At 34.4% G+C, this 11,381-nt stretch overlaps 1 non-coding gene across 1 annotated transcript; it reads left to right on the plus strand.

Annotated features, from left to right (window-relative positions):
* The first annotated feature begins 7,880 nt into the window (after positions 1-7,880).
* trnai-aau (transfer RNA isoleucine (anticodon AAU)) lies at positions 7,881-7,954 on the plus strand. The gene has a single exon. It is a non-coding gene; the product is annotated as a tRNA-Ile (tRNA).
* Positions 7,955-11,381: the final 3,427 nt, after the last annotated feature.

Genomic DNA, 11,381 nt, shown 5'->3' on the forward strand with positions numbered 1-11,381 from the left:
TGTAGAGCGAGTCTAAAACGAAAGCAAAAGTGTTGTGGAGCAAGAAAGAACCACGCTGAAACCTCACATTATAGCTGTTTCCTATTGGTTGAGAAGAAGGCCATTGTCCAATCATAATGTCCACATTTAGCGGGAATTTTGTTTTCAATCGACAGGTAAACAGAGACAGAGAAAGAGAGGGTGAGTTGAGAGATTTGAGATAATAGTGATTATTACTGTGATTTGACTGTTTAGTTAGTGTGTAGTGAGTGAGATTAGAGCGTAGTGTAGTGTCTAGTATAGTAGTTTATTGTTTTATATCAACACACAGATAATTTGCTTTTCCTTGTATTTGTGATTCATACTTTTTTTGTAAATAGTTGCACAAAATCACCTGAGACATTGCTTCCATTTCACTGTAAATATCTATATAAAACTGTGTTTTTTGATTCATCTGTACATACGTTTTTGAAATACATAGTTTAGATTTGCTAAACAAGCAATAAAAATGATTTGTTAAAAATGTTTGTGACTTTTATAGTAAAAAACCTAACTTGTTCCCACTTAAATTTTAGTTTTTATAGTGTTTTAGATCCACTGTGTTAATACAGTATGCAATATTAAAGAAAATACTTCATAGTCATATTTGGGAGGTTTTCCTGAAAAAAATGATACCAAACATGCCAGGTTTATGGATTTCCTTATATGAAATATAAAGGTAAAATCAAACACAATGAAAAAACAACAAAAACGCCTTAGGCCCCAGAGGGTTAAAAGACGTTCCTCCTCAAAAATGTGTTCTGTCACCTGCAGTCACACATTTTTTATGGCATAGATATAGAATCAACTGCACTTTGTAAAAAAGACAAACAAAACGATGTAATATGTTGTCATTGTTATTTTGATTTTAAAATTTCCTGTTTCTGGATGAAACAAAAAAACTATTTTTTTTTTTCTATTTTTTAATTTGGTTTTGAAACGAAATAACCAAAGAATGACGGGCAGTGTCGACCCGAGCCTCTCTGGTGCCTTAGGATGGATTTTCTTTTGGAGCCCCCTAATATTTTTATTACCACGTACTTGACATTTACATTATTGTTATATTATTATTATCAGAATCATTTCTAACACTTACATAGTGGTCTTCACCATATCCACAAAGATGCTTTACATAAGGAGAAAACATGAGCAAAATTACTTTTTTGACATTTTATTTACTTTTGATAAAAGTATTTCACAAACACATAAAAGAACACAAACAAATAAATACAAGCTAATTTAAATATCTTAGTAACAGGTTCAAAATACAAATTATTAATATTATTATAGTAAAGCATTGCACAAAAACAAGATACAGAGATAGATAGATAGATAGTGGTGGGTTGGCTCATCAAAGATTATTTTTAATTTAAATACTTATGACTAAAATGTTTTACTATTGATATTCATATTTTGAGTAAAGATGCTAAACTTCCAGATGTAACATAAAATTACTAAAATTGCAGTAATGAACACACATTAATTTAAACAATTACAGTTCACAGAGGTATTGAACAAAGAAATTATTTATTAAAATAGTGTTATTTTCTGGTGGTGATTTATAAACAGCTTTAACCAACACAAGCTAAAAAAATAAACCCATCCATTCTATGAGAGAGATTTGTCTCAAAAATATTCACTAATACATACGGAGCCCTGGAGGTGACATGGATAAAAGAAATAAATAATTAATCTCACACTGTGACTTAATTATCTCATAGTGTAACTTACTTATTATCTCACACTGTGAGTTACAGAGACTGGTTCTGGGTCAGAGTTTATCACAATGATGTCATCCACAGTGCTGGATATTCATCTGTTTATTGATTTTTACTTTTTGAGTTAAGCTATAAAGATATTAATGATTTACAGTCAGCACAACTTTAACATGAGTGACAGACAAATCCTGAAAATCCTCCTTATATAGTCCAGTCCAGCTGATTGTCAACAACTCACAGTCGTGCTCAACTCTACAGGTGCAGCAGATCTCCCTGATTGACATGATGAGCTGGACATGGCTGTGCACTTTGTACCAATCTGTAACAGTATGGTAAATCCCCCAATAGATCCCCTGGAATTATCAAACATTTTGGCCTCAGTAAAAGATAACCAACAATTTGATCTCATTTCACATTTTGTTGCTATTTTCCTGCATGGAAACATCAGTGACAGTGAAAGAATCTTGTCAAAAAATTGCAAATATGGTGAAAGTTGCATTTTTTTTGCACCAGACAAATGTTTTGTTAAGACCTTGATGTATTTTACCACCATGTAGACCCTTATTTGTGTAAATGTGGACAGAAAAACAGAAACAGACTTTATGTGGAGAACGATTAAAGACTCAAATTCAGCCCAAAATAATACTGAAATAAAGTACATAATGAAAATACTAGTTAATTACAGTGTTTAAGTGGATTAAATTAAAGCAGAATTAAGTGTTTACAAGATAGAGGAATTATTTAATTCAGAATTGAAGTTGGAATAAACCAGCCACCTAATTCAGATTTAAGTTTAATTTGGGATTCAATTTGCATTAGGAATTAAATGTTTACAAGGTGAAATTAAAGAGGATTTAACTTTTATTCTGAATTAAAGAGGAATTAAAGCTCAAATGTAAACGTGGCCAGTGACAAAAAAAAAAATAAGTTGATTGAATAAAAAAAGTACTGAGTAATAAGGACATCAGTGGAAATGTAAAGTTATCCCCTAAAAATAATACTCAAGTAAAATTTCAGTACATTAACTAAATTTGTTCACACTGTATGTACTGTATATATATATATATATATATATATATATATATATAAATGTCTCTGGGGTCACTGGACATTAGTGGCTGTGGTTGTTGTGGTTGATGTTGAAGCAGGGCTGGTTAGGAGAGGAGCTGTCTGTCAGTGTGTCAGCTGACAGTGCACTTATCATTTCAGTTTTGGCTCTAATTATTGATTTATAATCTTATTATTTTTTATTATTTTAATTTTATTTGTTGAAATAGAGGTTCCGGACAAAGTCAAAAAGCCTTGATCAATAAACACATGAATGTGACTCTTTTATGTATTTAAAAACTAAAAACTAGTCGGTGCTGACACTAACACAAGACAAAGGTTAAAGCGTTCTCTGGTGGTCGACTGCCTTTATGGTTAAACACATTGATGTTAAAAACAGCCAAATGAAACTGCACTGGCAGTGTTTTCAAATGTTCATTCACTTTCTTTGCATAGGTGCACTTGTGGAAACTGTGTAACCATGGCAACAGAGCCAGAAAACATCTTCTCCAGGGAGATACCACAGCTAATGTCAATCATTAGTTAATGAAATAGTAATGATTATTATCTGCTAGCCTGGCTCACTTATCTTTTCATTTTATATATGTTACAAGAAGAATACATCAGCTTCTAAAGACACCTGCTTGTATGGTGGATCATCCAGGTCTGGTAGTAGTGTGTCTGAATGTGTTCTACCTGCAGAATGCATTCATTATATATACAGTATATAGAGCACACTATGGACCTCTACAGCTATGGAGATAATATGTTTGAAATGAAAGACTGAAATCACACAAATCAATGTATAAACATGAAACTTTTATTGTTGATGACACACACAAGTCATCCAAAACACATTTTTACACAATATGTTGTGTTTTCAGTGGTTCTAGGTACTTGGCATAAAGAAGCTTTGTGAGCTGGTGTTGGGCTTTTTGGGTTCCTCTCCCTGCTTGTGTTGTCCTATGAATAAGAACTGAGTTCCCAGACGACCAAGGACATTATGTGGGGTTCAGACCTGCCCTTGACTGAACCTGGACACATATCTGCCAACCACCTGCTGCTTCTCAGGTCTGTCAAACTGAGCAGACAGATCTACAGGGACGGGGATTGACATCAGCTGGGGCGGAGTCCTCCAAGACCTTTTCAAATAGGAGGTCTAGGAGCTGATCCACGTAATCTGTGATACAGAAAAGCACTTTATTATCTTTACTGTTTAAAACCTATGTTGTTGTGTTTTGATATCTAATGATGGTCCTAACTAATTTTTTTTTTTTTTTTTAATTAGAAATGCCTCGCTATAGTCTTTTGATTTTGGGTGATTTTTGGTTTTTGTCATTTTTTGTGCCTTACTGCTTCCTAAGTCCTGTTTAAGTATGTGCATTATATTTGCAGTAGTTTTTATGGTCTAATGATGGTCCTAACTCAATTTTGTTTTTGTTTTTTTAATTTTTGAAAAAAAATGCCTTGCTATATAGCCTTACTTTTGATTTTGGGTGATTTTTGTTTTTTGTCATTTTTTGTGTTTTACTGCTTTCTTAGCACATTTTAAGTATGTGCATTATATTTGCAGTTGTTATTTGGGTCTAATGATGGTTCTAACTCATTTTTTTTTTTTTTGAAAATTAAAAAAAAAAAAATGCCTTGCTTTTGATTTTTGGTGATTTTTGTTTTTTGTCATTTTTGTGCCTTACTGCTTTCTTAGCCTTGTTTAAGTATGTGCATTATATTTGCAGTAGTTTTTAGGCTCTAATGATTTTTTTTTTTTAATTTTTGAAAAAAAATGCCTTGGGTGATTTTTGTTTTTCGCAATTTTTTGGGCCTTACTGCTTTCTTAGCCCTCTTTACGTGTGTGCATTATATTTGCCATAGTTTTTAGGGTCTAAATGATGGTTCTAACTCAATTTTTTTTTTTTTTTAATTTTCAAAAAAAAAATGCCTTGCAATAGCCTTACTTTTGATTTTGGGTGATTTTTGGTTTTTGTCATTTTTATGATACTGAGTTCATTATACTGAGTTCACGATACGATTCTCTCACGATTTATTTTACAAAATGGGACTGTAGACAAATGATGACTAAAAAATATTCCTTTATTTTTGGGGGGGAAAAAACTAGAAAATACTGTACTATTTTCCTTTTATTTTTGATTGTTAAAATAATCCATTGATAAACTATTCAAAACAATGCAATTGAACTAAAAATAAATCTTGAATGAAATAAATGAAGGAATAATACAAATGAAGAAGAAGCCTATTAATTTAAATTCTGGTTCTATAGTAAACAATGCAAAACTACATAATAGTTCTTTTTCTTTTTAAAAGTGCAACTGAAAATGTATTTTGTGCCTTAACAATTGGACTTAAAAAAAAATCACTCTGCACTGTCTCTTACGTCAGATTTGTTTGGACCAGCAGAGGGCGCTGGTAACCCAGTGGTCGGTTGGCATGCAGCTAATTTACCGGTGAAGAAGAGATGCTATGCTAGCAGACAGAGCTAATAGAAAAACGTGACTTTTAAAGATATTCATGTAATATTACAGATATTCTTTTGGTGCTAAAGGGGTAAGGAATCATTTATGAACATGTTTAAGAGTAGAAGGCGGCCAGAAAGAAAGTAGTAGCAGATTCTGCCCGCCGCCAACACCTCTGGAAGGATAAATAGATAGCGGCCTCTGCTGTTTAAAAAAAGTACTGCGATTCATTTTTCAGAGCATCGATGTGAACTGTGATACCTATGAATCAATTTTTAACTGCCTTACGATTAATCGTTACATCCCTAGTGATCATGAATTAAAATGATGGTATAATTGTAATTTAAAAATTATGTTGCTGTTGTAATTGTAATTACATTAGAAATGAGTTCAGATAATTTACATTGTAATAGTAATTGCCATGAAAAATCTATAAAAATTATAATTTAGTGCTAAACTGGGGAACCATGTTACAGTTCTATGTACAGTTATATATATACTGTATGTATTTTGAGCGATACTTTTGGGTGTGACCAATACTAGACTGAGTATTATGTGGCCCACGTCTGGTCCAAACCTAAAGCTAATAAATGATTGCTAATCAGGATGCAGCAAGTTAAATTTACTAAACAAGAAATATTGAAAAAATATGTTAAATCTTAAAATAAGAAGGTCCTGATTAATATTCTAAAGCGTTAAAATGAGCAGAAATGGATGATTATAAGATTAAATTACTTGAAATCAAACTTCCTCCAGCACAATAATAAGTGAAATATACTGACTATAAACAAATTATTATTTTTTATTTTATTTTATTTTTTTAATTTTGCAAATGAAAGCTTTGGAACAAGAAGAAAACAACTAATCCAAGTAAAAACTGACTCAGTAATAGTGAAAAATGATTAAGCTGTTTCTTGATACAGGTTGACTCATTTTGAAATAAACTTAAATCTATATTAAAACCAAGTTTTTGTTCTTAGAATAAACATCTTATCAGAATCACAACCAGTGATACACTCCACAGGTCAGAGAAGGCCTCAGTGAGAATTGAACTCACGACTCCTGGTTTACAAGACCAGTACAACTGGGCATCACTTTTTTTTAAGTTTTGGGGGCGGGGCTCTAGAAATCCATCTCATGGTGTAACTTTTTTCTCTTACAGTTCCATCTTAATGTCAACAGTTATGATAGTGTGTGGTCTTATTTTGGTCCTCAGTTATGAGGGAATTCCAACTCCGTCATCAAATCTTTATTGTTTTTATACCAATTTGAAAGGCTACCAATCAATAGCCTTTGTTCAATCAGCTCTCAACAAACACCCATGTATCTTAACCACATGCTAGTTGTGCTACAGTTGTTATATCATGCTTTAATTGTCTACTCACCACTTTCTAAGTGTTTTGAACCGTAAGCACTTTAACTCGTAACCAGTGTTGTGTGAGTTACTGAAATAAGTAATGCGTTACTGCAAAAAGTAACTTTTGAGTTACTTAGAATGAAAGAATGTATTATTTATTTTGGGTCATTTGTGTCCGTACAGCTTCATATTAGTGCTGTAATAATATAATAATCCACTGTTGATCAACTGTGCCCCTGTATTAACATTGTTTTGTATAAATGCCTCTGATAAATGAAATGTTACTGTATCCAACCCTACAGTTTATAATCATTTACATTAACAGAACTAAACTCTGCTCAGTATTAATCTTTACAAACACCAATCTGACTGAAACACTAAGTATTCTTTCAATACCAGTTTATTTATCTGAGACCAGCAGAAACTGTAAATATTACAAGGAATTGTGAAATAAATAACACACAAAACAACCTGAATATTATTAAAGATTAAAGTGGCTTCAGCATCATAAAACAGTTGTGTTTAGCCTTAGAATGTTCCCTTACAGGTTAAGTACAAAAACTAGCAATAATGTTCAACATAAACACAAAAAACCTTTTAAAATAAATAAATGAAAGCAATCTGAATTAACATTAGGAATACATTTTGACCAACTCTGCTTTACAAAAACTGCCATAAAACAACCATAAATGATGTGCATATAAAGCACAAAGCAGCTGCTCCAAAATTAAAACAGTATTTTTTCAGCCTTAGCACAGTAATGTAAAGTAAGCTGTGTGTATTCCAGGTGCACATTCTGCTGTTGAAAATGCTTATAAAAATAAATGTGGAAAAACAAATTCACAGCATTTTTCTCAACAGTCACAGTTCATTAAAATCCATACGCTGTTGTTTCCAATGTAGCGTTAGCTTAGTGCTTCACCGATGCATCGTTTGGAGACAAATGAGTAAAATAATACGCGTATTTCCACTCTGAGAAGCTCGTCCTGCTCTTGACTCGCTATGATTGGTGCACGTGATGTAAACAGAAACATGCTGACAATGCTTCTTCTTCTTGTTTTACCGTGGTTGGCACGGCGTCCCGCAAAAATATGTAGAGCCACTGTAAACAGGAAGTACACCGCAGCTAGCAAAGTAATGGACAAACGCAGCATAATGTAACGATAACGGCGTTATTTCTTTAAAAAAATATTGCGTTACAGTACAAGTTACTGTAAAAAGTAACGCACTGCTCGTAACCATATTTTTACACATTTTTACAGCTTCATAGGCCAGTTAGCTCAGCTGGTCAGAGCGTGGTGCTAATAATGCCAAGGTCATGGGTTCAAGCCCCATACTGGCCAGATCTTAGCAGTTTGTAAATGAAAATGTTATTATGTTATTGTTAACCATCTAACCATTAGAAACACAGCTTATTGGGTCTTATTTCATCTGATCAACCAAATTCAAGGATTCACAGCCAGCAGAGACACTCTATGAGGTGTGTGTATTGTTCTTTAACATAAAGTTCTATATTTGGTCCTGTTTACTTTCTCACATGATTAAAAACCACATCATGCTTCACTTGAGGTGAACCTAGACCCACATTTTATAGAGGACCAGAGTCACTTGTTTGCTCCATACCAGAGTTCTAGTGAGCTTTCACATATCACAAACAGACCAGAACTATCAGAGGAAATGAAGCATGGTGCTGATCACAGAGGAATGTGTGAATGTTCAGCACAAGCAGCAGACACTAACTTATTCAGAGAATACATTCTAGAGAAGTTCATGTCTCCTTTGAGAACTGGAGGTAAGGAACCACTGATATACACTTTTTTCTGCAAAATACTCACAATTTCCAACAAGAATAAACAGAATTCTTCTTCAACACCTCAGACTGCTCCTTCCTGATATCATTTATTCTAAAATCAATCACAACATTCTTCACGTGTGGAAACTCTTCCTTCCAGGTCTGATACCATGTCATCAGGTAAACAAAGAACCTTTTACATTTTTGTTGATAATCATCTGAACATTTTTCACAGATTCATCTCCAATGATCAGCGTATGAGGATCCCTCTTTTTCTGATGTAGCTTCTGTTTTCCTGAAGCTCTCTCAGTCTTCACCATGCTGTTAGCTTGTGTTGTTCTCATTAGAACAGAACTCTTATTCATTCCCATTCACCAGTGAGGAAAATCTATTGTCCACCTTTACATGGATCTGGGCTTGTGGTTCAGTGTATCTTCTTCCTTTCACCAACCTCCATTTCTGTGTTTGAACCCTGTGGAGTCGACGGACGCGTCGCCGCATCCTGATCACATGACCAATTTAAGGCAGCAGAACGACCAGATGCATCCTCACAGTGTCCATTTAAACTGTTAAATGTGAACACTCAAAACTATAAACTAGTTTTTAAATGATCTCGATAGAACAAGTAGAACAATAGTTATGATAGATTAAAAATGCTGCACTTTTCTTGGTCATTTTTGTTGCGTTCAGTGTGTAAACGAAGAGTAAAAACGGGACGTTCTACCTTCTCTCACAAAGCAAAAGTGTTTGAAAGCAAAAAATACACCTCTTCCCTATTGGTGAAAAACACACATCAACCAATCAAAATGTGATGACAACTCATGACGTGTGGTTGCTGAGGAAGCGGTAAAGTGTGTGTGACGCGCTGCAGAGCTTCAGACAAAGCAAACAGAGACGATGAGGGACATGATGAGTGTCTTAGGAGGACGACTAAGTCGGTGAACCATCTTGTTTATAGAGGAAAATAAATGTTCTACTCTTATAAACAGCGCTACATAGAGGAGAGGACATGGAACATGTAACAGACTGATCTCAGCTGCTCAGGCAGCAGAGGCTCCGCCCCCTGAGCTGAGCCCTGCAGACAGAGGAGGCTGTGACTCTGAGGAAGGAGAACAGCAGGAGTCCAGATAAAGACACTGTCCTCCCATAGTGCAAAGGACCTGTGTCTAATGTTATGATACTGTTCATCATCACCCACTGGTTCAGAGACACAGATGATGGTCAAAAAGCCCCCAAAGGCAGACTGAAGTGCAGGCTCCGCCTCCAGGTGGACACTAGGTGATGAGACACACCAGGTATTGATAGAAAGACAATGAAGCCTATGAATGAAAACAAACTTTCTTGTAACAATGCTTATACACTGTCTTGTTGGTGTAAATCTACATGTCTAATAAACTTAAACCTACACCATCCTCCCAGTCCTGTTATTCTATACAGTACTTAACAGAAACCTAAAAGCTGCTTGGTCTAGTTAACCTCCTGAACAATGTACAACATATAATGGGATCCTGAAATTAGAACAGAGAGGAATAGAAGTGAGACATGATCATTGATGAATATTAAAATGAATAAATGACAGATTTAGTGATATTTTCATAGACTATTTATTCATCACATCAACACAGAATATTTCCTCATACATGGCAACCTTTAAAAAGTGAGAGAAGACAAAGAAAGAAATGTGAGAAAGAATAACACTCGATGGACTTACATATATAATCACAGTACTGGTATCTAGAAAAATGTGAGAAAATAGTTGCGTCATCAACTCTATACAGTATTTACTTAGAGGAACCTCCTGAACAAACAATGAACAACATATGATGGGATCCTGAAAACAGGACACAGAGGAACATGAGATGAGATGAATAATAAAATGTATAAATTACAGATTGTGATTAAGTGATATTTTCACAGACTATGTACTCACCACATCAATAAACAGTCACCTTAGACCTCCACAGCAGTAACACAGACATGGCAACCTTTAAAAAGTGTAAGGAGACAAACAGAGAAAGGTGAGAAATAAACACCTGATGGACTTGATCAGATGATCACAGTATTGATATGTTCACTCTAGAAAAATAGCTGAATCATGTATTCTATACAGTACTTACTGAGAGGAAACAACGACAGGCTCCCAAAAATGAGTGACATCATCCTATAAGAGACAGTGAGAGGTTAAGGCTGGAAGAAAACAGCTGTTTGTATAAACAATACCTCATTCTTATATTTATTCCACCAAGTGTCTTATATATTAAGACTTATTAAGATGCACTAATTCTTACTCTTTACTTGTTTTTCTCTCAAATTAGATGCAAAACGTTTTCTCTGGACTGTACTTTGTGCAATAACAGTAAAGTTTAATCTAATGTTATCTGATACATTATAATGAGTTTTTGATCATTATATTTTACCTCATCAGGCTACAAAATAACTTTCTCAACAGTTCACTCTTCTCAGCGACCCTGTAAATAAAACAATAAACATGCCTGTGGCACACATATAGCTACTCAAAGAGTAAACACATGTAAACAAAAAGGGCGCAGGCTCACATCACGCTATGGTAACCCACAAGGACAGAATGCGAAAAAAAAGTCCGAAAAAACTGGGGTGGGAAAAGAAAAAAAATACATCTTTTTTTTTAACTCAAATTTGCAAATAAAATTTTTTTAAATATATTTTTATATATAAATTCAATAAATCTTTTTTTTTTTTTCTTTGCCCAGCATGCACAGCTAGCTAAATTATAAAATGTCCTACTTCTAACGACTGATTGTGTTAAAGTTAACAATCACAACAAAAATAAATGACACCCAATCTTGATTGATATCTGACCCAGGTAGACGACAGTTCATCACTTCTTAGCTGTAGTTCAGATTCCCTCCACTCTCACCTGTGGAGGCCGCGGGTCTCTCCTCCTCCTGTTTCCCCTTCCCCTCATCCACCTGACGACCACCTACACCATATCACCTGTG

The sequence above is a fragment of the Gouania willdenowi genome, unplaced genomic scaffold, assembly GCF_900634775.1.
Source record: "Gouania willdenowi unplaced genomic scaffold, fGouWil2.1 scaffold_83_arrow_ctg1, whole genome shotgun sequence".
Taxonomy (NCBI): Eukaryota; Metazoa; Chordata; class Actinopteri; order Blenniiformes; family Gobiesocidae; genus Gouania; species Gouania willdenowi.